Source organism: Hylobates moloch, unplaced genomic scaffold (assembly GCF_009828535.3).
Source record: "Hylobates moloch isolate HMO894 unplaced genomic scaffold, HMol_V3 SCAFFOLD_20, whole genome shotgun sequence".
Taxonomy (NCBI): Eukaryota; Metazoa; Chordata; class Mammalia; order Primates; family Hylobatidae; genus Hylobates; species Hylobates moloch.
In genome coordinates this window covers 9,577,605-9,604,005 of record NW_026652295.1, presented here as the reverse complement: position 1 = coordinate 9,604,005, position 26,401 = coordinate 9,577,605, and the positions used below count along the sequence as shown (strand labels likewise).

Sequence of the window (26,401 nt, the reverse complement as noted above, 5' to 3'; positions counted from 1 at the left end):
TTCTGGATCTGAGTCTTGTCCAACAAAGCTGAAAAATTTTCAGACATTTTGTCTCCAACTATTGTTTTCCCCAACTCCCCATTCTTTTATGATTTTGTAGAGCTTTTATTGTGTGTCAGGTGCTCTCGAGCACCTATTCCTTGTCTTTTCTCTCTACAATCTAGTTGTCTTTCTGTGCTGCATCTCGGTATAATTTTAACTTTAAAATTATATATGAATCCTGCTTTCAGATGTGTCTAATCTTCTATTTAATCCATTTCTTGTGTTTTAAAACTTCAATTACTATAATTTTTTATCTCTGTTAGTTCTATTTAGTGTTTTTTCAAAACTGCTTGGATATTTTTATTGTCTTTTTTCCCCTCTTACTCATGATTTCAATGCCCGTTTTTATTTCTTTAAACATATAATGAAACATTTGCAAACCACAACACCTTTCTTTAACCATATAGATTTTCAAAATATACCTACTGAAGTCTATGCAGGTCTGATTCTACTGTCTGTTATTCCTGCTGACTCTTGCTCATGGTGCCTTGTTTTCTCATGTTCTTAAGGATATTCAAATGTGAAGTCAAGTTTAACGGAAATTTACGTACGAAATTCTTTGCAACCTGGCTGAAGTAGCATTCTTCAAGAGAAATTTTCTTCTGTCAGGAATCTGGGGGTCATTACCAACCTGAGAACCTTTTATTTATTTTTAGAGATGCGACTCACTCTGTTGCCCAGATTGGAGTGCAGTGGTAGGATCATAGCTCACTACAGCCTCAAACTCCTGGACTCCAGTGATCCTCCTGCCTCGGTCTCCATAGTAGTTGTGACTACAGGTGTGCACCACCACACCTGGCTAATTAAAAAAATGTAGAAACTGGGTCTTGCTGTATTGCCCAGGCTGGTCTGAAACTCCTGGGCTCAATGATCCTTCCACCTTGGCCTTCCAAAATGGTGGGATTACAGGTGTGAGCTACTGCACCCTGCTCCATGACTCTTTCAAAAGAAATTCTTGGCTTGAGTATTCTTTGAACCACCATTTTTAATGAAAGGGTCTCCTATCAGTAACCTCCTTAGTAAGGTCCTGTGTTTTATCTGTTTTTCATCACACTTCTTATGACTGTCCAAATGAAAGCTCATGGTCATTAAAGAGCACAAGATGCTCTAAGGACAGCAGTATCAATGAATATTCTAGGTGGCTATTAATTTCCTTCTGATATTTTCAGGGATATCCCCACTTCTGGTTTTACCCTATCTCAAACAAAGCCTCTTTATTCCTTCTCATCTTCTAGACCTTTTATCTTTGGAATACCCTCACTATTGATCAAGTCCTCAAGATCATTGCGGAGGTATTCATTCAGCATGATGTTTTAAGCCCTGGAAAGATATCCTTTATTTCTCCTGACTGTATCATGATCTTAGTTATTTTTCATTTCTTACATATTTTACATACAGACTTTTCCTTCCTTCCTTCCTTCCTCCTTCCTTCCTTCCTTCTTCTCTCTCCCTCCCTCCATGTCTCTCTCTTTCTTTCTTTCATTCTTTCTTTCTTTCTTCTTTCTTTCTTTCTCCTTTCTTTCTTTCTCCCTCCCTCCCTTCTTCCCTCCCTCCCTTCCTTCCTTTCTCTTTCTCTCTCTTCCTTCCTCTCTCTCTTTCTCTCTTTTTTCTCTTTCTTTCTTTCTCCCTCCCTTCTTCCCTCCCTTCCTTCCTTCCTTCCTTCCTTCCTTCCTTCCTTCCTTCCTTCCTTTCTCTTTCTCTCTCTCTCTCTTCCTTCCTTCCTCTCTCTCTTTCTTTTCTTTTCTTTTCTTTCTTTCTTTCTTTCTTTCTTTCTTTCTTTCTTTCTTTCTTTCTTTCTCTCTCTCCCTCTCTCTCTCTCCTTCTTTCTTCCTTTCTTTCTCTTTCTCTCTTTCTTTCTCTCCTTCCTTTTGTTTTTTTTGACAGAGTCTTGCTCTATCACCCAGGCTGGAGTATAGTGGCATGATCATAGCTTAGAATTCTTAGAATTCTTTTTTATCTATGCTCATTCCCTTGATGACCTTGTCTAAATGCCTAAGTCCAAACCCATTAATGCATAGATTATTCTCCATCTACGTCTTCAACCCAGGCCTATGCTGAGCTCCTTACCTGACTTTTCTACTTGGATGTCGAACAGCTCACAGTGTCTGGTGTTTGCCCCCTGCCTCAAATTGATTTCTTCTTCAGTTTTCCTCCTTTTAGCTAACAGCAACTGCATCCTTCTAGTTCTTCTAATTCAGAGTTATCTTGGACTCCTTTTTTTCCCCACCCCACATTTAATCCATAAATAAATCTCACTAGTTTTATCTTCATACTACATCCAGAATCTGACCATTTCTTTTCCCCTCCATGGCAACCAGTCATATCCATGCTAATATCAACTCTCACCTGATTTACTGCAACTGTCCTAAATGCTCCACCTGTCTCTGCCATTGGCCCCTTTAGTCTATTCCCACTCCAGCGGCCGTGGTGGTGCTATTAGGATGTCATTCAGATAATGTCATCCCTCTGCCTACAGCCCCCCAGAGTAAAAGCCAAAGTCTTTGTAATGGTCTTAAGGTCCTACAGTCTGGTTTCCATCACTTTCTGACTTCACTTCCTTTTACTGTCTCCCCTGTATTCTTTGTGCTCCACTGGTCTCCTTGCCCTTCCTTGAACACACAAGACATGCATCCCCTTCAAGACCTTTGCACTTAATGTCCGCTCCACCAGGAGCATTTTCCCCAGATCTCTGCAGAGCTCATTTCCTCATCTCCTTCAGGTGTTTGCTCAAATGTCACCATCTTCGTGAGCTCTGATCAGACCACTGCATTTAATATTATTACCTCTCCCTCTGCATTCCCTGTTCCCCTCCTTAATTAATCACTCTCCATAGCACTTATCTTCTAACATATTCATTTTGTTGAGTATTTGGCACTCTTATTAGCTTCCTTAGGTAGGACAATTTTTTCTCTCTTGTTCACTGATGGATTCTCAGAACCTAAAACAGTGCTTGGCACATACCGAGCATTCAATACATAGCTATTGAGTGGATGAATGAATAAGTGGAATAATTAGCCTGATGACAAAAATGGACAAATTGAGAACATGGAACAGAAAGTGATCATTAAAGGGTTCAAATATTGCTTTCTTTCCATGGAAGAAGGGGAAGAATGAAAAAGAAGAAAGTCATGAGTGATTTTGAAAATTCCCTAAAAATGAAGCTATTTATTAAAAAAAATTATCAGGTGCTCACTGTTGATCAAGTCCTCAAGATCATTGTGGAGGTATCCATTCATCTTGATGCTTTAAGCCCTAGAAAGGTATCCTTTGTTCCTCCTGACTGTATCATGATCTTAGTTATTTTTCATTTATTATATGTTTTACATACCAACGTTCTGTTTCTTTCTTTTTTCTTTTCTTTTTTTTTTGAGACAGGGTCTTGCTCTAATCACCCAGGCTGGAGTGTAGTGGCATGATCATAGCTCACTGCAGCCTTGACTTCCTAAACTCAAATGATCCTCCCGCCTCAGCCTCCTAAAATGTTGAGATTACAGGCATGAGCCACGGTGCCTGGCTCAAATGTTCTATGTTTACTTTGTTTTATTTCTGGTGCTCAGATCAAAATCATTTCATGTTAACAAAGATTTGATCATTATAAGAAAAATGTAATTACTGTGAGATGTCTATATGCTTGCTTCAATTTTATAGAGCCTCTTTCATAAGCGACCCTGAGATTGACTACCAGCAATAATCTACCCTGGCTCGTCAGGATATTCAGATTTTTTTAAACATTCCTTGTCATGTAACAATTGTGGATTATTTTCATATTTTCCTGTTACCACAATGTAGCATAAATATCATTTTCACTGTCCACAAACTTGAGTGCACAAAAAACATGACTTTAAAAACATAAGAAAAGTTACGCCATTTCATTTCTAACTTAAGCCCTTATTCCACTGGCGACAGGCACTAAAACTTAGTCAATGAGGGATAACTTCTCCCTGGGGCTGTATCTGAGACATAGAGGGGAGCTTCATGCTGTCAGTGAATTGGAGGGGAGGGGCATCTGGTCTTCTGTCTTCACCGTCTATTCATCCAGTGTTCCTTGAGCCATTTATGGTCACACCATTGTCTCTGGTTGTGGTCCACAAACTCCAAGTCCAACTCATTTTGATCCTGCGGCCCCTCCTGGTTCCCTGGTTTTCTCAGCCCTTTTGCTCCCTCATGGGAAGCGGGAGGGTGTAAGACTGTGTGCTGCTTTCCCACTCCTCTCCAGGGCAGAGACTCAGGGACCTGCCTTAGACCGCCTGCCATTTCACTTCTTTAGTCGCCACTTCAAACTGGCTAAGATGACTTCTTAAAGTTTCTCAATGTCCTAGGCTTCCTTGAGGAATTCCAGTCTCCCCTGATCTCAGATTCCTATCTGGAATTTCTACCAGTTCCCTTCCCTCCAGAGCCCATCTTGGCTGTGGACATAGGGCAGGGTCTGGCGAACTCTCTTGCAGACCCACATCATCATCTGACTTGACTGTTTTCCTTTCCTAATTGTTTACCCTAGCTGATGGAGCTACAATTTAATTTTCAGCGATACTCTTTCCAATCTATTGTTTATGTCATAAACTTTGTGTGTTATCAATAGGCTCAGTCTATTGAAACTCAAAAACCCAGTTCTTAAAATTGCATCTTTGGTATGCATTCCTATCATTTGTGTAGGAGTCTCACCGGTCAATTTTGAAACTCAAACCTGAGTATGATTGGGTTCTTTCTCTTTGCATTTTGATAATCCTAACAATCCAGGAGGTAGTGGGTGTTCTGATTTGATGAATGTTCATGAATGTGGATAGAGAAGCTCAAAGGCTATTGGTGAAAAGGAAGTATGGGAAAGAAGTCCTTCCCAAATCACAGTGACTTAAAAATAATTATCCATAAGACTCCAAACATCTGTACTAAAAAAATTCTCACAAAAACATTTTGCATTTTCACCGTGCTCTCTAAGGGGCAATTTGTTTCTTCAGCTGCTGCCTCTCTTTGCATGGTCTGAAAATAATATTGATTTATGATTATTATTTGTTGTTTATTTTTTGCAGTTTGTGAAATAACCACAGAAACATTTTTCCTTTTCATCTGTGATTTTTTTTAATATCAAAGGGGGTATGAATATCATCTCAATCAAAGGGGGTATGAATATCATCTCAATCTTTGTCAAGAAAAATGTAGAAGTATCATAAGTAGATAAAAACCATAATAGGTAATCAACTATGTATTAAAAAAATTGACTAAGTTTAAAAAAAAAACAACTTTGGGCCCCCCCAAAGCAGAAAAAAAGTGATACAGAGGTAAGCATATATTTCTATTGCTATTTCTTTTGGAGCAGATGACTTGATTTTCTGCTTACTGGTCATGAAACTACTAAATATGCAACTTCCCAGGCTGAAAGAAAAGAAGACTAAGTGCCCTTTTTGTATCGTGCTCTGGATCTCTGATGACAGCCAAGAGAGTCACAGTGAAAGAGTCACGCTTAACTCCTTGTGGTTCCATTAAGCTGTCTATTGGCTCAGAACCTCAGACTTGCCTGAGAACATATGAGTTCTGGGGAACGCCATGGCTAATCAGCCCTCAATAATCCTCTGGAAGCTCAAAAACCCTCTTCACTCTAGGCTCCCTTTAGCACCCCACTTTCCAGATTTGCTGCCCGAGAAGAATAGACGGAAACTATCATAGCACATGGGTTTTTGAGAGTAAAGGGCAGGGTGGAGGCGGGGTGGAGGCTGGGGATACAGAATAGAAAGCTGTTCATTCCATCTTTCATGTATGTACTTGCTCCAGAGATTTTAACACTTGTTAGGTCAAACCCATTTCTCCTTCAATGGGATGGATTTGAATGCTTCCCCAACACTATTGTATGAGAAACAACAATCAACATAGCAATAATTCTCAAAAGTCAGTGATTTAGCAGTAAAAGTGCATATTTAACTTTACTTTATTTTATTTTTTATTTAAATAATGGTTAGATGCCACGAAGTAGGTGGCAATGCCTTAACTAAATGCTTGTTGTCAGGCCGGAGGACCTCTTCCATCCTTGTCAAATGGAATGCCAACCTTCTCTCCTTTCATACAACACTGAAGTCAATTTTAAATTTTTCTTTAGAGAAATCAGTTCTTTGGGATTCTCCAATCACTACCCTTTGTTCATGCCCAAAGCCTGCTCTTGTATTCTGATAGTATGAATAAGACCAGACATATTTTCCTCATTACAACAAAAAAGTTGGGACGAGCATTGCTTTGGTTTAAATACTTTCAGAAACTGTGCAAATACTGGAGGAACAATTGATAGTAACAGTGAAAGCAAATAAAACTTGGTTTAAATATAGTTATCCCTTTCTTCCCGTCTTCCTTTCTCTAATAATAGAGCATTTATTAGATGAAACAAAGTAGGATCTGGTGTTTCCAGGGTGGGTAACACACACAAGTCGAATCTCCAGTTTCAATATATAAATGTGTGGTCTCGCTGTAATCTTTATGAAGGCCTCAGCAGCTCAAGATAAGAGTTTACGTTTCAGAATCCGTGAAAACAAACTTAAAAATAAGAAAAAGATGCCAAAGTAAATGCAAATGCAAGCTGCCTCTAGTTTCTCGTCTGGAAGTTATATATTTGGTATTATAAGAAGACCAAAAAAGACACCTGAAGGGGGCTTATCCTCCACGCATAGAGACATGTTTATGACCCCACCGGAGTTGCTCCATCCCAGCTGTCTGCAGTGTGGTCTGGACATCTGTTTTTAACAGTTTCCAGGCGTGCCAGTGAGAACATTATCACGAATGGGTTGCATATGATTTGCACAAGGAGTGGAGGTTGTGTGGGAAACAGACAGCTAATAGAGGTTCAATAGTTTGGATAGTTCTTAATTTTCATGAACAACTCCTGGAGTGTGATGCTGAGCTCGATATAATTCAACTGCATGGTGCTTTGTTAAAAGGGGTACCTTGTAAAAACTTTCCATTCTATATTTGTTACACAGAGAACACCTATTTTAAAGTCCTTTTGTTTCTTGACAAAGCAAGATTACCAGCTGTGGGGTAGATAGGTAGAAAAGGGTGTCATCCCTCTCATGTCATTTACCCATGTGCTTGTCAGCTGACCCTCTTAATACCACCACCAGCACCCGAAAACAGGCCCTTCTTCAGGTAAAAAGGCGAACAGATCCAGAAGGGTATATAGGAGGGAAATGGCATTGAGACGGGCTCTGCTGACTGTGCAGGCTGACTATGCTTAGCTCTGTTCCAGGCATGGCCAGGGCACGCGGCCTTTCAGGACACCCCACAGACTCTGCTATTGGTCATTTTCTTAGTGGGCAAGAAAGCATCAGGGCCATTAGAACCAGAGCCTATTGAATGCCAAGCCTGATTTTTTTTGTTTTTGAACTCAAATTTAGTTCTAGGTTAGAAGCAAATGCAGGAGGAAAGAGAAGCAAATCCATTAGAAAGGGGAGAGAGTCAAGAATTATTTTGGAATAGCGCTGTGCATTATCCATTCACCTGTATTCTTCCTATCATTCTTATCATCTGTGTTTACAGTAAAGATTTTCTAAGTTGTCATTTTATCAAGTATCCTAAAGAGTAGAGTTCCCCAACCCCTGGGCCAGAGACCAGTACCAGTCCACGGCCTGTTAGGAACCGGGCTACACAGCAGGAGGCACGCAAGTGAGTGGAGCTTCATCTGTGTTTACAGCCACTTCCCATTGCTCGCATTCCCGCCTGAGCTCTGCCTCCTGTCAGATCAGCAGCAGCATTAGATTCTCATAGGAGCATCAACCCTATTGTGAACTGCGCATGTGAGGGATCTAGGGTGCGTGCTCCTTATAAGAATCTAACACTTGATGATCTGTCACTGTCTCCCATCACCCCCAGATGGAACCACCTAGTTGTAGGAAAACAAGCTCAGGGCTCCCACTGATTCTATATTATGGTGAGTTGTATAATTATACAATTATTTCATTATATATTATACTGTAAATAAAGTATACAATAAATGTATAAATAAAGTGCACAATAAATAAAGTGCACACTAAATATAATGCACTTGAACCATCCCAAAACCATTCCCCCACAACCCCGTTTGTAGAAAAATCGTCTTCCATGAAACCAGTCCCCTGGTGCCAAAAAGGTTGGGGATCACTGCTCAACAGGACAAGAGAAAAATAAAAATTTGGCATCTATAGTTTTATCTCTATTGATTCCTTAAAACTGTATCAACAAATGTATTATTTTTCAATTAGTTATTCATTCACATGGTATCAGATTCAAAATTATAAAAATATGTACATAGAAAAGTATTTTTTCTTGCCCCATCTGTTAGGCAACTCATTCTTTCTTGGGGTCACTAGTGACTTTATCCCTTCAGAAATATTCTTTATAACTCACATTTTAGACATGAATATTTTTCCTGGCAAAATGAAGAAATACCAAGACCATTTTTGAGTTCTAATCTGTTATTGCAACATTCAATAACGTTACGTAAGTATGTTTCAAAAACCAAGTTACATGCTCAATAAGCTTATAGGGACCACAAGAGAAGTCCATGGTATAGTTTCTGGCCTCAAGGAATTTAAGATTCTGACAACCAGAGAGATCATATGCATAACGTAAATATATTTTATTGAACTGAGCACAGTGCATTGTAATTTCCTTCTCTTTGATGAGGATTGCCTTGACAATAGACTCTTTCACACTTATCTTTCTATACATGGGTCCTTGCATGGTGCCTGGCCCAAAATAGGCAGTCTAAATAAACGATTGTTGAATGAAGGCATGGATGAATGAAAGAATGAATGGAGAGTGGATCGAGAAGTCAAGACAATGCTTGAGAGAAAGAAAATCCTACTAATGGCCTGCAATGGCTGGCGACAGTGAAACAGACAGTAGCCAAACATTGGAATTCTGAGAGTCTCCCTCAGGACAAAGAGAGGGGTGAGGTTCCATGGAAAAGGTGGAGAGAGGAAAGAGGAGACGGAGGGAGTGCAAAAACCATTCTAGGTGCGGTGAGCTGGGTGAACAGGAAAAGCAAAGTTATGGCGGCAGAAATGCACAGTTCGCTAACCAAGACCAGAGAGGACATTGACTTGATGCAAGCATCATTTTTCTTTTGAGATTTGGTGAAAATTTGGAGAGGCATGATGTAACTGAATTGTGATGAGCCCTGAATGTCAGCAGAGGGATTTGAGCTTTATTCCAAAGGCATTAGAAAGTGATTCAAAGCTTTTGAGCTGGTGAATGCTTAGGAAGAGTAATCTGATAAACCAGAAGCTAGGAGACTGGCTTGATAGGTATTGTGATATTGGCGGCATTGGATGATAAATTTTAGGAAAGGGTGTAGTTCTGGGAATGGGAAAGAGAAATTGATCTTAAAATATTTCCGGGGGATGTACCAAGGGCATTTGATAGTTCATGGGACAATAGAGGAGAAAAAAAAGGGACAGTTTTTGTTTAACCTCAGTTATCTAGAATGCCACTAATCCAGTGCACTCACATTTACTGAACACCTACTGTGTTCTAGGCCCTACCCATTTCGTAGAGCAGATCCCTCAGATATACAACTGGACCTCATCAAGAACTTAATCAATACAAACGTCCTCATTGGGATATTAGCTAACTATAAGGTTTTCTGGATATTGATCACATTTATTGACATGTTCTACTTATTTGACTTTTTCAAAGGGGGAAAGAAGAGCTGTAAAATGCTCTTGAAATCAGGTTTGATGGCAATTAGAATCATCCATCTGCAAGGAGGCCCCTTTTGTTGTCCATCTTTCTCTCCTCCTCCTTTGGTTCTCACAGGTTCACAGTCATCCCAACCCCATGATTTTTTCAGTTCCTGGCTGGGGCTCTCTGGACTTGTTTGCTCATAAATCCTGTGCTCTTTTAGAACTTGTGGTTTGTGAAAGATTGATAACTGGTGTCAGGTCCCCTCCCTCCCCAGCCCACCCTCTATAGTCGTTCCATAGTGGTATATAATAGTGACACTTCAGAAGGCACAGAAAGAACTGGGAGGATTTACTTGTTAACAAAGAAATTATTGCTGCCGAGTGCAAATGCCATTCCAAGCCTGGGGAATACGCCGCTTGGCATTTGCTCAGGGTTCTTCATAATCTGCTTCAGTCAGTTTTGGTTTTATGAATTTTTTGCTTTTTGGGGTCTAAAAACCAGTTTGGGATGCATTCCTCTTTCCAAGCCTCCCTTATTCCATCTTAAAGCACACACATGCACACACACAAACACACACCCCGTTACTATGTGCCTTTAGCACATGGTTGTCCATAACAAAAAGTGGAAATTGCCCCAGAACGTGACATGACTTAAAAAACAGTAAAAAAATTTGGATAAGGCTGAACAAAAGCAAGAAAGAAGAAAGGGAGAAGAAACACTCCCCCTTAATCAAATCCTTCATTTCCCCTAGAGCAAGCAGTTCTTAATTATATTGAATGAACAGACACAACGGTGTGCCACAAGCTGCTCCAAACAGCTGTGGGAAGGCTCCATTTTCGGGCAAACGTGGCCGGGGAGGAAGACTCCACCGGCCAGTCTGCACATTTAGATCAGGACTATTTCTGAGGTCTGTTCCTGGGCCTGTTTGGGAGGAAAACCAAGGCTCATTTCCCTCCAGCTGTGTTTTTCTGTTGATGTTCTTTTGCAATTAAAGATTTCAACCAGGCTTTCAGTGGGTTCTTCCAGATCTGTCATCTACTCTACTTTACTAATAGTCGACTGTGGATGGATTGGCATTTCCGTGAGTTCACTCTTTGGTCCAGAAACCTGCTGAACTTGTCTCCAGCTGCAGAACAAGAGTTTTCTTCTCTTAACCTGTCACTTAACTACAGGTTTGTGAACAGAAAAGAGGACAAGCCCACTCCATCGTCTTTCCCTGGTCACCCACTCCCAATTCCAGTTCCCACTCCAATTATAGCTGCTTATTTTCTTAGCTTTATGTGTCTGGTTTTTATGTTAGAAAAATACGAGTGCATGCAAAAAGAGGACAACTATTTAAAAATAAATGTTACTGCCTGTTTACAAGATACTTGTCATCGAGAAGACTGCTTGTTCTTCTTTTCCTATTGTATTTCTTTATCTCTATTTATCATATGTAACAACAGCCAAATTGTAGTATGGAAAGAAGCACATTCTGTAATTTGGGTTTATTAAATTTCCTATCATCTTCCTTTTATGTTTCTTTCAACAGACATTTTATCATCCCAGGGGATCTGAAACATTTTCCCATGTAAATAGGCATCTAAACCACCAAGTTTTCCATTCTTGTTTCTTCTCATGTAGGTTTATTGATTGTTTTCCCTTTATAAAATTGTAAATAAAATAAACTACTAGTTAAACTTTAAGTCACTGAATCAATTCTATTCATTAGCTGATAAACTTCTAATATATTTACAGCATTAGAACTTTCTTTTTGGTCTCATAACGCTTTTGACATCGGGCCATATGCTTTGTTAATGATGGTTTTTGTTTGGGTTTGTTTCTGATAGAATTTTCACTAGTAAATCCATGTCTAGTAATTGTCTTTAAAATGCTCTTTAGCACACTGAATTTCTCTTGTTATTTCTATTGGCTTAACAGGTAGTCAAAGATGTTTTCATTTGTTGCCGTATTAAAGACCCATTACAAATTAATAATGAGAGTAGCAACAAATTTCCCCCTAATATTTTCTCAATCTTCCACTGATTTAACACTATTCCTCACATATACCAATTCCATTAAAAAGCTCTTCCACTCCAAAGTAAACAATATTCTATTAATAGCAAGGATGTTAGGGCTGTGGCTTGTGGCCTTAGGGTTCCATTATATTATTCAATCTCTCTGTGCCTCATCCTGTATTAGTGAGGGGACATTGGGCAAGATACTGTAACCCTTTCTTTGCTGCCTTTGACAATGGGGAAGAGGGTTATACATAGAGATGCAAGATGGAGATGATGTAAGATGAAGACACGAAGTGATGGAAAAAGTACTAAACCCTTGAACTGAATTACACGATTATAAATATTCCAGCTCCACCAGAGGTACTGAGTCTGTTTCTCAAACGCTTCATTTGGATTTGACGATCTTCTCCTCAATCGCTTTAACTCATCGCTTTTGCCTAGAGATTCCCAGCTGCCTGCACATTAGAATCACCTGTGGTGCTTTTTTAAATCCCTGATGCATTAGTCATTTGTAAAGTTCCTCATGTGATTCCACTGTGCAGCCAGGGTTAAGAACCAGTGCCATGCCCAGTCATGTGCGGATTAAAATTCTTTTTCTTAACTCCGTTTCTTCCTTTCGAGGAACATCATGATTTTTGGAGAAATGCTTTGAGTTCAGCAATCAATTCACAAAAGGATGCTCGTGGTCATGCCATAAGGTCAATGGTTCTCCTATCCCAAGGGCACTCATACCCTGAGAAGGTAAAACCTCATCTGGGGAAGACAGTCGGAAAACTAACTTATATCCACTGAAAGGATGTAAGTGGCCCTCCTTGTGCAGTCAGCTAACTAGCTGCCTGGATCTTTCTCTCCTTTTTGCAGCTGCGTGGCTAACAGCTGGCAGAATGGGGTCTGTGTGGACCAGCTGCTGTCCCACCCCTCCAGGCCTGTGGGGTAGGGCCCCCGGCTGCCCTTCAGCAGCAAGTCCAACTGCCCTCAGCGAGGAATTAATAGAGAGTCCTCAGGTCCTGGAACTCAAGCCCATCTGTCTTCTGTTCTGGGGTCCCATGGGCCCCTCTGGTTTGTGAAAATACCTGGTCCAGGCCACCCCTGGTGAGAAGCAGGAAAGCTGAGGGAAGGCAGATTGTCTGGTGCCTCTCCTAGGTTTTGGAGCAAGATATGCAAGTGTGAGAAGAAGTTTATTAGGGAATCTGTCATACAGTTCAGCAAAGTGAAATGCTGTATAGAAGATCAGTTTTGTACTAGCCCCCTCCCCCTTTTTTTGGTTGTTTTACAATGCCTTTTTCTCCTTTTTCTTTCTCTTCTTCAAGTTTATTTCTTCTTTTCTGGTGGAAAATACTACTGTTCTACAAAAAAAAAAAAAAAAAAAAGAAAGGAAAGAAAAAAAATCAATGAAAGACCCAATACTAAAAATCATCACTGTTAATAGTTTTTCTTCCAGTCTTTTAATATGAATATTGTTTGTTTTTATCATACTGAACATCCAACTTTTTCCTATATTTTCTTGCAGTACCACGAAATAAACATTCCCCCATATTATTGATAACTTTTCGGAAACATTTTCTTCAATAAATAATATCCCATGAAATGAATATAACACACTTACTGTTTCCCTTTTAGAGTTAGCATGTTTCCAAATTTTTATGTTTATAAATAATAAACAAAACACTTAAAAATATAGGTAATAAAAACTGTAAATGGAATAATAGATTTAATATACAGAGAGCTCACATAATCAATATGTGAAACCCCAATTTTGAGAAAAGGACATGAATGAGGAATTATACAAAAAACAAATATTGAGTGGCCACTAGATATATGATACATGTTTATATCTATTAATGAACACAAAGTGACAAGACGGCAACAAGAGCCTTTTTTTAAACGATTAAATTAGCAAATGTTTTCAATAAAGATATTGGTAGGGTAGAGGTTGTCAGATACCCTTAACAAGAAAATGAATTGCTAAAACATTTTCTGAACAAAACTTTGAAAATATAGCACCTTTCAGCGGGAACCGCCATCTTCCAGTAATTTGCCAAGATGATGAACACAAAGGGAAAGAGGAGAGGTACCCAATGTATGTTCTCTAGGCCTTTTAGAAAACATGGAGTTGTTCCTTTGGCCACGTATATGTGAAGCTATAAGAAAGGTGGCATTGTAGGCATCAAGGGAATGGGTACTGTTCAAAAAGGAATGCCCCCAAGTGTTACCATGGCTAAACTGGAAGAGCTACAGTGTTGCCCAGCATGCTGTTGGCATTGTTGTAAACAAACAAGTTAAGGGCAAGATTCTTGCCAAGAGAATTAATGTGTGTATTGAGCACATTAAACACTCTAAGAGCCAAGCTAGCGTCCTGAAACACGTGAAGGACAATGATCAGAAAAAGAAAGAAGTCAAAGAGAAATGTGCCTGGGTTCAACTGAAGCGCCAGCCTGCTCCACCCAGAGAAGCACACTTTATGAGAGCCAGTGGGAAGGAGCCTGAGCTGCTGGAACCTCTTCCCTACGAATTCATGGCATGATAGGTGTTAAAAAAAAAAAAAGACTTCTGGACTGTAAAAAAAAAATGGAAAAATAGAACATATGTCAACTATGCTCTTGCACACACATGTTTATAGCAGCACAATTCACAACTGCAAAAATATGGAACCAGTCCAAATGCCCATCAGTCAATGAGTGGATAAAGAAAATGTGGTATACATATACCTTGGAATACTACTCAGCCGTAAAAAGGAACAAAAAAATGGCATTTGCAGCAACCTGGATGGAATTAGAGACCATTATTCTAAGTGAAGTAACTCAGGAATGGAAAATCAAACATCGTATGTGGGAGCTGAGCTATGAGGATGCAAAGGCATAAAACTGATAAAATAGACTTTAGGGACTCCGGGGGAAGGGTGGGAGGGCGGTGAGGGATAAAAGGCTACACATTGGGTACAGTGTACACAGCTTGGGTAATGGGTGCACCAAAATCTCAGAAATCATCACTAAAGAACTTATCCATGTAACCAAACACTGCCTGTTCCCCAAAAGCCTATTGAAATAAATAAAAACAAAAAAAGATTAAAAAGAATAAAAGCAAAGTAATATCAAAAAATATGTCAAGCATCCTTAAAAATTGTATATTTTTAAGAAAGGCGTTTGTCCTCAAAAATAAAGTTCTGTTTTCAGAAATCAAAAGTTCAGACAAAGATTTATGTATAAAGCCGTTTAATGCATTGAATATAGTAACTAAAAGTAGAGGCAAATCAACTGGCCATATACCTCTATTACATGTATATCAGGTGGAACACAAGTAATTGTAGAAGAGAACGGAAAATTCTCGAAATATTTTGTTGAATAAATGCAGCATGAGATGGAATTGTGTAATAGGATTTTACAAATGCTTATCAAAATAACTGAAAGGAGCTAACTACTAGTTACCTCTTGTTATTACGAATGAATTTAAATTTTGTTATGTTTACTTGTCTTTTGTAAGTTCTCTACAATGAAAATATTATACAATGAGACAGGGAATATAAGTGAGTAATTGAGAATTAGCTCCTGATGCCAGTTCTGGCCCTATCACTTACTATTTAACCTGGGGCAAGTTATTGAGCCTCTCTGTGCCTTGGTTTCCTCATCTGTAAAATTGGATAACAATAGTACATCCACTCAATAGGGTTTTTATGACAGTAAAGGATTCAATCACATAAACCTTTAGGACAGTTTCAGAGACAGTGTAAGTGCTCAAAAGTGTTAACTATTCTTAATTTTTTAGTGATCACACAAAATTTTAAATTATGCAATCTGTCTCTTCCTCAAAGAACACTTTAGTAAACATGTATGCATAGAACTCCCCCTTCCCAATTTTAAGTTTTTTCCTTGGGATAAATTCTCAGAAATAAAATTCCTAGATCCTTGATAATTTTTGCTGAAGTTCTTTCCAAAGCTGCTATAAGACATTTTCATGCCAAAAATATGTGACGTCACCTGTTTTAGAAAACTCTTATGAAGTTATTATTTAAAAAATAGGTATGTGACAAGGGAAAATGGCTAATATTTTTAATTTAAATTTCTTTGATAATTTTTGAGATTAATAATTGTTATGCTTACTATTGCTAAACTTTCTTTTTTGTAAAATCATTCCTATCCTTAAATTACTTAATTATTGGTATCTTAGCATTTTTCTTATTGACATGTATAAACTCCTCATATGGTAGAAATATTAAGCAACTTTCTGACACAGCAGCTGTGAAGATTTTTCTCATTTGTGGAATTATTAATATTTTTTGGTTTGATATAAAGTAATTTAAATATCTTATTGTCAAATCTATCCCACTTTTGCTTGGCAAATGTTGGGATTGATTTTAAAATTTAACAGCTTCAGATGGGAAGATTTTTGACATAATTCTATATTATTATATTAACCCTTAAAAGCTTCTCGGTGATCGCTATCGGGAATGCCATTTTTTAATTTTGGAGGAGAACTTTTGCTCACTAAGGTGACTGACCAGGAAGCATGAGTGAGCTGGGTTCATTAATCAGTCTGAAAGATTTCTAAAAATTCTGCGTCATCAGGCAGAATCTTCAGGTGGTAGCTCACACCCTCATCCCCTTCAAAGTACAAAAACATAGGTTCCTCTCACTAATCACTAGGTAAATGTTGTCCCCAGGGTAGGCAAACTATGACTGAGGCCACATTGACCTCTACCTTGTCAGATTAGGCTAAAAACCACGTGGCATACCTCCTTTACTGTGGTTTGATCAAATGGTCAAGTCCCACAGCATAAAACTGTGGCATGTGATGTTTACATGATCCTAGGAAGAAAACGGATGAGCCGATGTTGACAAGAGCTTAAGTAAGTCTCCATGTACATCAAGTACTTTGGAGATGCCAAAGGTGTAACTTTAAAGGGCAAAGACCTTAGGACAAAGCAACTTGAAGAAGCCAGGAACTAAAGACGGGACATTTGGTTCAAAACTTCAAGTGGCTGTCCGCCCACCGCCCCAAGATTGCGTGACAGGTCAGTTTGTGTTCTGATTCCTCAGTTTCTCCATGCTTCTTCTTCTCATCGTCATATCCTTCTAGAAATATCCTGAATTTTCAAAGCTAAGTGATAGTGACTGTATGTTAGAGAGTAGTCCCTGCCAAAATAAAAGGTTATTTATAACAACAAAAAGTCACTTAGTTCATCAGTATCTAAAGAAGTGGCCACTTGCCTGGACATTTTATTATAAATGAAGGCACTTTCCTTGAATGTTGACCCTTTGCCTTGCTTTGTAGTGGGCTACCTCATCTATGTTACCTTGTTTTTTTTTGAGATGGAGTCTTGCTCTGTCGCCGAGGCCGGAGTGCAGTGGCACGATCTCGACTCACTGCAAACTCTGCCTCCCAGGTTCATGCCATTCTCCTGCCTCAGCCTCCCAAGTAGCTGGGACTACAGGTGCCCACCACCACGGCTGGCTAATTTTTTGTATTTTTTAGTAGAGACGGCGTTTCACCGTGTTAGCCAGGATGGTCTCGATTTCCTGACCTCTTGATCCGCCTCCCTTGGCCTCCCAAAGTGCTGGGATTACAGTCGTGAGCCACTGTGCCCGGCCGTTACCTCTTTTCTAGCTATTGTTCACTAAACTATATGAGCAAACTTGATCTCTTGTTAGGCATTTTGTATGATAATGACAACACATTACACAAAAATGGTCTAAAAAATATTTTTTTTGTCTTCAAATATTCTCCCCTGACACATTCATGAATCTCTTTGACAGCACTATTGTGGGATAACGTTGACAGTCAGACCATAAGAAATGAATGGAAGCTGACAACATGCTTTAACCTAAATTGTAAAGACTGTTGTCCAGCTATTCAAGTCAAAAACAGAGTTTACATAACCACCTAGCATGGTTTCTGGTTATGTAAAATGTGACTGGGTATCTGAATCCTGGATCAAAAGCTTCCTCCACATGAATGGTTCAGTTAGGAGGGGGAAGAAAACCCAAGATTGAACTTTGCCAATGAAAGCATGGATCATTTCACATTTTGCTTTGTGAAAGAGCAGAAAGTAAAGACAAATGAAGAATATGCACGGGGCACATCAGAACACCAGGTCAGTGGAAAAAATAAGCCTGGAAAATGTGGGGGAGAGAAGCGAATGACTCAAAGGAAAGTCACGAGGACCTGGCAAGCTTTCAAGAAAAGTTGAATAACAGGGGAAGAGAGATGCTTGACTTGGGGACAAACAACTCAAAAAAGCTGTAAGTTTAGTTCCTCAAGGGTTTGCTGAGCATTTTCTAGAAGCTGTGCACCTTGTAGGCCCAAAGTACTGGGCATGGGGGACATACAAAGAAATATGTGTTTTCATCCTTGACTTCACAGAGCTCCTGCAGGTTTGAAGCACGAAGCCTTCATGGGGGATAAATAAACATAAGACGGGGGTCCTATTGAAAACTATAAATGCCCAACATGCAGGGCAGTGAAAACCTATACTATGGGCTATCAGGGATAGGAGAGATAGACGTTCACCTGGAATCTGAGACGGGCATTGAAATAACGGGGACAATTTGGGCAGATGAAAGACACAGAGTGTCCCAGGAAGGAGTGAGCCTAGGCATAGGTTTAAAGATGGGGACGAGCTTAGCAAGTGTGGGTGCACGGCCAGAAGACCTGCCTGGCAGGGATGAAGGGTCTGCATTGTGGCCAGACTGAAGATCGTGTGGAGCGATAGAATGAACGGTTTGGCCATGAAACAATTGGCAGCAGAAACCAAAAAGTCACAGTTGTAGTGACACTTGATGCACACCATAAGGGTACAATGTCAAACGATGAAAATTGAGCTGAAAAGTGGCATAAAAACAGGTGCTTGTCATTTTAAGAATCAGTGGGCACCGAATGCATCAGGTGATCAACAGCAAATCATTAACTTATTTGGGCCTAAATATTCTCACCTGTAAAATGGGGCTGGTAACTTCTAGGGTTGTTCAATTAATAAAACTGGGTTAGTATATAAATGTGCTTATAAAATGTAATGCAAATATAAATAATTAGGACAGGGCTGTGGTGAAATGTAAAAGTGTGGGCTTTGAAGTCAGATAACCCTGGGCAAAAATTCTTGCTCCTCCACTTTTGTCCTTGGGCAAATTATTTAACCCCCTGAAACCTCAGATTTATCCATTTAAAATTGAGACTAATATTACAATATCTATTTGCAGAATGGTGGGCGATTAGAGGAAACATTTAGAAAGTGTCTAGCATAAAATGACCCCTTAGCAGAAGTAACTCTTGTTGTAATTAAGCCCTTGGTAAAGGGAACCTGCCTCCTTATTAGGAAAGATTAGTCCCCTGGCTTTACATGAATGGAGGGAAATTGAACAGAGGTTGGATAAAGTGTTTTAGATGGTGGAGTGTCAGTGGGGAGTGAGTCAGGTTAGTACGTGTCCCTTAAACAACTGGATGAAGAGAGCTGAGGCCAGCTGGGGAGGTCAGAACTCAGATGACTCTAGGGTCTCTACGTTGAAATAGGGTGGGATGGCAATTTAATTAGAAAAGGGAGTAAGAATTCGAGGACTTCTCTTGAAGTAGCTTTTATGTAGAAATCATGTTGACTTGACTTGGATGTATATTTACTTGGGGGGCGGCTTGGAAGGCTGACAAAGATGAAAATTCTAAATTCTCCAAGAGATACCTTTGGTCCTGACACCTTTCCAGAGTGGAAATGTATACATGATACATTTCAGTTATTGGGAATATGCCTTTTACCAGTATCAAAATACAGTTAACCCTCGAACCGCACGAGTGTGAACTGCGAGGGTCCACTGATGCATGGATTTTCTTCTGCCTCTGCCACTCCTGAGACAGCAAGACCAACCCCGCCTCTGCCTCCTCCTCCTCAGCCTACTCAACGTGAAGATAACGAGGATGGAAATCTTTATGGTGATCCACTTCCATTTCGTGAATAGTAAATACATTTTCTCTTATGATTTTCTTATCCTTTTTTCCTTGAGTTTACTTTACTGTAAGAATACAGCATATAATACATATAATATATAAAATATGTGTTAATCACCTGTTTATGTTATTGGTAAGGCTTTTAGTCAACTGTAGTCTATTAGTTGTTAGGTTTTGGGGGCGTTATGTGTGGATTTTCAACTCTGTCAGGGGATTGGTCCCCCTTGTCTCCCCATTGTTCAAGGGTCAACCGTAATACTTGTATATGGTAACAATATCGTGGTATCAATGGTAACAATGTAAATGGTATCTAAGAGCTTGCGACTCCTAAGATCTCAATTCAGCAGCCTTCTGCTCCTTTGCTTCCTTCCTTTTTTTTTTTTTTTTTTTTTTTGGAGACTGGGTCTTGCTCTGTCATCCAGGCTGGAGTGGAGTACAGTGGAGGTGCAGCCTTTAACTCCTGGGCTCAAGTGATCCTGCTGCTTCAGCCTCTCAAGTATCTGGGACCACAGATGTGCCTCACCATGCCTAGCTAATTTTTAAATTTTTTATAGAGACAGAGTCTCACTATGTTGCCCAGGCTGGTCTCAAACTCCTAGCCTCAAGTGATCCGCCTGCCTCGGCCTTCCAAAGTGTTGGGATTACAGGTGTGAGCCACCGCACCCAGCCTGCTCTGTTTCTTTGTTCCTTCTTCCCTGAGGTGATCTATTAAAATATTACTGGTTTCTGTTTTTTCCGCTGGTTGTTTTTTTCAGATTCCTGTTAGTTAAATGTTAGATCTCCTGAGTTACTTTTCTAGTCTCTTATCTTGTTTATCTTAACGTGTATATTCTGGGAGAGTTCCTCAGCTTTATTTTAGAAGCTTGAATTTCTTTTTAATCTAAGCAATTATACTTTTAATCCCTCAAATTTATTTCTTGTTCTCTGATTGTTCCTTTTTCATAGCTTCTTATCATCCTTTTCTAGATGTAATAGTATCTTTGATCTCTCTTTATAAGAAATGGATTCTTTAAAAATGTCTCTTCTGCTTTTGGAATTTTCTGTTTCCTCTGGGTTATTTTCCTTAGTTATCTTGATCTTTTGTTGTTGTTGCTGTGTTCTTTTTCTAGACCCAGTGGTCCTTGGTTGTATGTCTTCACCTAAGAAAAAAGCTTTGGGTGGTTGGTTTGGATTTCATTCATCGTGTAGATGTGCAATGGCTTCTCATTGGGAAGCTGGCATACTTCTTTTGTGGGAAGGTCTTATTCAGGTATTGTATTAGTCTGTTCTCATACTACTATGAAGAAATACCTGAGACTGGGTAATCTATAAAGAAAAAGACGTTTAACGGACTCACAGTTCCACAATGGCTGAGAAGGCCTCACAATCCTTGTGGATGGTGAAGGAGCAAAGGCCCATCTTACATGGCAGCAGGCAAGAGAGCGTGTACAGAACTGCCCTTTATGAAACCATCAGATCTTGTGAGACTTATTCAATATCACGCGAACAGCACAGGGAAAACCTGCCCCCATGATTCAGTTACCTCCCACCAGGTCCCTCCCATGACATGTGGGGATTATGGGAGCTACAATTCAAAATGAGATTTGGGTGGGGACACAGCCAAACCGTATCAGGGATGTCAGAGTCAATCCCCCTAGTAAAGCATTAGCTTTCCTCAGATAATTTGTTCACTGGCTTTGCAGAGTGTTGATATTTTACTCCAAAGAAAACTTGCTCTCTGAAAACAAGGGAGGGAAGAGGAGGATGAGGATGAGGATATGGGCTGGTGCATGTGCACAATTTAGAGATATCCCATTAATCCCTCACCTCTCACTCTCACCTGGGTAAAATCTGCTGACTCGACCTAGAGCCCTCTTTAGGGCTTGAGGTTCTACTGGGCAGACTCTATCCTAATCCTTTTCTCCTCCATTAAATGGAGTGGCTTCCTAAACCTCTTTCTTCTGTCTACCCATCGCTATCTGTGTTCCATGTTCTAGAAATTTGTTGAAATTGGTTGAACTCTCTGTATTGGTGACTGTCCTGTTCTCTTCACTTTTATGACAGATTCCTTTCTGTACCTATATACTTTTATTCATGGGTCTTTGGGAGGGGCCCGAGGCAGATACATTTGCATGGTCTGCATTTGGAATGATAGCCACTGCAAGAAATAGTTGACATTCACACTGCAGCCTTGCCAAGAAGGTGCACCATTTTTATTTCACAAATGAAGACACAAAAGGATCAGCATGATTAAGTAACTGATCCCAACCTTACATAGCTAACAAATGGCTAGGCTGATATTCAAACTGGTTACAACACTTTAAAATACTCTTATTTCTCTCTCAAAGGGCAGATTTGTGGTGATCACTTCCTCAAAATGTGTAAGTAAGAGTTACCTTTTCATTGCAATCATTGAAAGACAGGGTGAGTGTTGAGAGAGAGCACAGATCGGGGGCTGTGTGGGTGGCTGTGGCTCCTGCATGCTTCTTTTCGGGCAAAGACCTAAATTCTAGTCCTCTGGACTAGACATTCTGCTAAAGCACAGCCTTTGGCACATTTTTAGCTTTGTTGCTTTACCTAGAAAGCAAGAAGTTTTGGTAACCTAGTTGTTAATATTTCTTTGACATGGAATATTCTAGAATTCTCATGAGTGTTGCTGCAGGTTTTGAGAATTTCCTAATGGTTGGTTTCTAAGAGCAGCAGAGTAATCTCCCTTTCTTCTATGCAAAAGCCAAAATAGAGCAGAGAGAAAGGTATAGCAATGAAGATAAAGCTCCATTCCTTGGCAGTCAAAGGTATTTGTGAAGTAGTTACAGGTGCAAGGTGCTCTATGCCTTAGGCTCCCACCCCTTCTTGGATAAGGGCAGTGCTAGATTTCCCATGAAGCTAATGAAACTTAAGCATGAGGGCTTCTCTCTCATATGGGACACTTCTAGTATTTTATTTTAAATTCTGTGTTCTGAAAGAGGGACCTCCAAATGGTATAAACTTCAGACCGTACAAAGCCAGGATCCTCCCACAGTTGGCAGGAGGGTGGTGTGTCAGCGATGGAGAGAGAGTATCAGCTTCCTCTTGGTGTGGGGTCTGAGAAAGCACAGCATAAAAGGAAATGGGAAACTGACAATCATCTGCTGAGTGTGATGCCAAGTCAAATAATTCAGACGCAGCATCCAGTTCAGTCTTGATTTATCTCCGTGGCCCAATGTTCTATTACTCGGGCTAACTTCACTTCTATTTCTACAGGCCCAGTTTGTGCTGAAGCCAGGAGGCTGTCCACACCAGGGGAGAACTGGGAGGTGCTCCTGAGGAGCTTCTTTCTTCTTTATTTTTGGGAAACATGCTTAAAGCTGAGGACCAGGCAGAATAGTTTAAGTTGGAAATGTAAAGTGGCAATTCTCTGCATTTAGTTGATCCTGGCCCTGTGGGAGTAGCTTAGCTGAAATGTGGTAGAACATTTTCTCTTGGTAGGTTACAAGTTTCAAAAATACCTTCCATGCGTCAGAATTTTCTAAATGCATCCGTGCTTACGGTGAGGCTGAGGGAACAAATTTCACTCAGGAAATTCCAGTCATTTGAAAAAGAAACTCTTAGGGGACTTGCTAGAAAATTGGAAAAGGGGAAAGGTAGATCAATGTATATATTAGAGTCTGCAAGATTATCAGGTTCCAGGCCCATGATGTAGTGTGATAATAACCGAGGGAAATATGGAAGTAAGGGCAGTAGGTTTGGTATTAAGCCATGCTGAGCAAAAATTGTTTTTCTCAACATTTCCTTAGGTAAACCACCCATGCTAAAGTCAAGTATTAAGATTTTAGCACAATGGTCCAGGGGTATTTTTACATAGTTCTTGAGGCTTTAATAGTTGTGCAAGTCATTCACTACGATGTGAGAGTCTCTGGCATTGCCAATATCTTGGTTAGAAATCTTTTGGTTATAGGTGACAGAAAAATGAATCCAAATCAGCATATGCATACACGTAATTGGAGAGTGCAGGGCAGCACTAAGATGGATTTAGCAGCTCAAACAATGTCATTAGGAGGGGATTCTCTCTTCCTCATCTCATGTTTTTTTCCATATGTGGGGACTGGTAGTGGCTGGATGGCTCCAGCAGCTCCAGCTCAAGTTTATTCACTGAGGTATCGAGTTTAGGAGATGCCACTGAAGCAATCATATTGGAGAGTATATCAGTTAGGATTCTGCATGATGAAAGTCATAGAAAACCCAAGTCAAACTAGACTTGGCAGAAACAGTGTGTTGGCTCACGTAACTGGAAGCCTACGGAAGCTCTGATTTGGGGTAGAGCCTGCTTTAAACCTCTAACCATATCCACGAGATTTCTGTCTTGTCTGAAGTTTCTGTGGGTGCCAGCTGCCTTCACCCCATGACTCCTTTCATGGGCCAAGAAGGCTGAAGCAACCTACACCCCTCTGCCTCTTGTCCTCCCACTACCAAGTCCAAAAGAAGAGTGGTAACTTTTCTTTGTCTGGGTTCATGTTATCCTTGAAGAAACCATCTTGCCAGGCAGATGGCCGAGCTGGACTAAAGTAAGACTATCATGGTCTATTGGTTGGAACTGGGACAACACCATCCAAACTTCTCAACTGAAAACTCGGCTCTGTAACCATAAGGAACAGGTGTGGATAGTGGGCAGCAAACCACAAATGCCTGCTATTAAACAAATGCCCACGACAAGAGTTGTGTTTTTTTAGTGGTCAGAACATTAGCAGAGGAAAAAAGGCAAAGAAAAGGTGTATTTATCATGATTCTGCAGAGAAACAGAAGCAACAGAATATGCTCTATAGATCTATTGCTCTATCTATCTATCTATCTATCTATCTATCTATCTATCCATCCATCCATCACATGAGTTTTACAAGGAATTGGCTCATGCAATTACGGAGACTGAGAAGTCTCACGATCTGCTGTCTGCAATCTGGGGATGCAGAAAAGCTGGCGGTATTAATATAATTCCAGTCCAAGTCCAAAGGCCTGAGAACCAGGAGTGCTGATGGTGTAAGTCCCAGACCAAGGGCAGCAAAAGACCAATGTCCTAGCTGAAGCAGTCTAGCAGAGAGACAGAATTCCTCCTTTGTTTGTCTCTTTGTTCTGTTCAGGCCCTGATGGGTTGAATGAAATCCACCCACAATGGGAAGGACAATCTACTTTACTAAGTCCACCAATTCAAGTGCTAACCTCTCCCAGAAACACCCAAACAGACACATCCAGAATAATGTTTAACCAGACTCTAGGCATCCCGTAGTCCAGTTAACTAACACATGAAATTAATCATCCCAGAATGTGTCCTGTCAGACCCCTATTAGCTTCAATAGTGACGGCACCAGGTTGAAGAGGCCAAAGAAGAGACCCAGAGCCAACAAATGAGACATGGAGTTTGATTAGCAGGAAACTTACAAACAAGGTGGTCCAGTGGCAGCTGGCTAGACAGGAGAACCACCTTACCTACAGTCCAGTGGTGGTGACTGTACAGGAAAATGGCCTTACCTACACTCCAGTGGCAGTGACTGTAGAGGAGATCTGCCTTACCTACAGTCCAGTGGCAGTGACTGTACAGAAAAACCACCTTGCCTACAGTCCAGTGGCAGTGACTGGACAAAAGAACCGCCTTATCTACAGTCCAGTGGTGGCAGACTGTACAGAAGAACTGCCCTACTACAGTCCAGTGGTGGTGACTGTACAGGAGAACCACTTTACCTACAGTCCATTGGTGGTAACTGTAAGGAGAACCACCTTACCTACAGTCCATTGGTGGTGACTGTACAGGAGAACCGCCTATGTACAGCACAGTGTGGTGACTGTACCGGAGAACTGCCTTACCTATAGTACAGTTGTGGTGACTGTACAGGAGAAACGCCTTACCTACAGTATAATTGTGGTGACAGTATAGGAGAACTACCTTACCTAGAGTACAGTGGTGGTGACTGCACAGGAGAAACACCTTACCTACAGTACAGTTGTGGTGACTGTACAGGAGAACCACCTTACCTACAGTCCACTGATGGTGAATGCACTGGAGAACCACTTTACCTACAGTTCACTGGTGGTGACCGTAAGGAGAACTACCTTAACTACAGTCCATTGGTGGTGACTGTACAGGAGAACCACCTTACCTACAGTCCAGTGGTGGTGACTGTATAGAACTGCCTTATCTATAGTCTGGTTGTGGTGACTGCACAGGAGAACTGCCTTACCTACAGACCAGTGGTGTTGACTGTACAGGAGAACCACCTTACCTACAGTCCAGTAGCAGCAGCCTAGGCAGCACCACATCTGGTTGCAAAGAGCATGTGGTTTATACAGCATTTTTCACTCAGCACCCTCCCTCTAACAACCACCTGGCAACCTTCATTTAACCCAAAACAAAGGGCTTCCATCCCCTGTACACCCATGTTTTATGGGATGGGATGGCCCTGGGGCTCAGATGTTCCTCATAGATAAGGAATGAAACTCTGCGTTGGCCACTCCTGATCCTTAGCTTGGAACTCCGAACACACCTTCTACTGCATGGGCCGTGCAGGGTCATTATTAGGGTATGCTTAAGTTAACTTATCGCTGTCAGGTGTGTCTACCATACAGAAAGGTGAGAGAAAAGGAAAGAAAATGCGCATTTATGAAGTGCCTACTGTATCACCTAAGAATGTCAGGCATTCTTAGATCCTCCCAACAACTTCAGTTACAGATGGAGTAAAGTATCCTGTCCAAAAACACGTAGCCAGAGGGATGGAGGCAGCTTTCAAATGCAGGATTGCCTCCTTCAAAGCCCATCAGTGAAGCTCTGTTGAAGTAAGGACACA

At 40.5% G+C, this 26,401-nt stretch overlaps 1 non-coding gene across 1 annotated transcript; it reads right to left on the bottom strand.

The window, feature by feature from the left end:
• Positions 1-5,977: 5,977 nt before the first annotated feature.
• On the bottom strand, positions 5,978-6,103 carry LOC116460541 (U6atac minor spliceosomal RNA). The gene has a single exon (XR_004245843.1). It is a non-coding gene; the product is annotated as a U6atac minor spliceosomal RNA (small nuclear RNA).
• Positions 6,104-26,401: the final 20,298 nt, after the last annotated feature.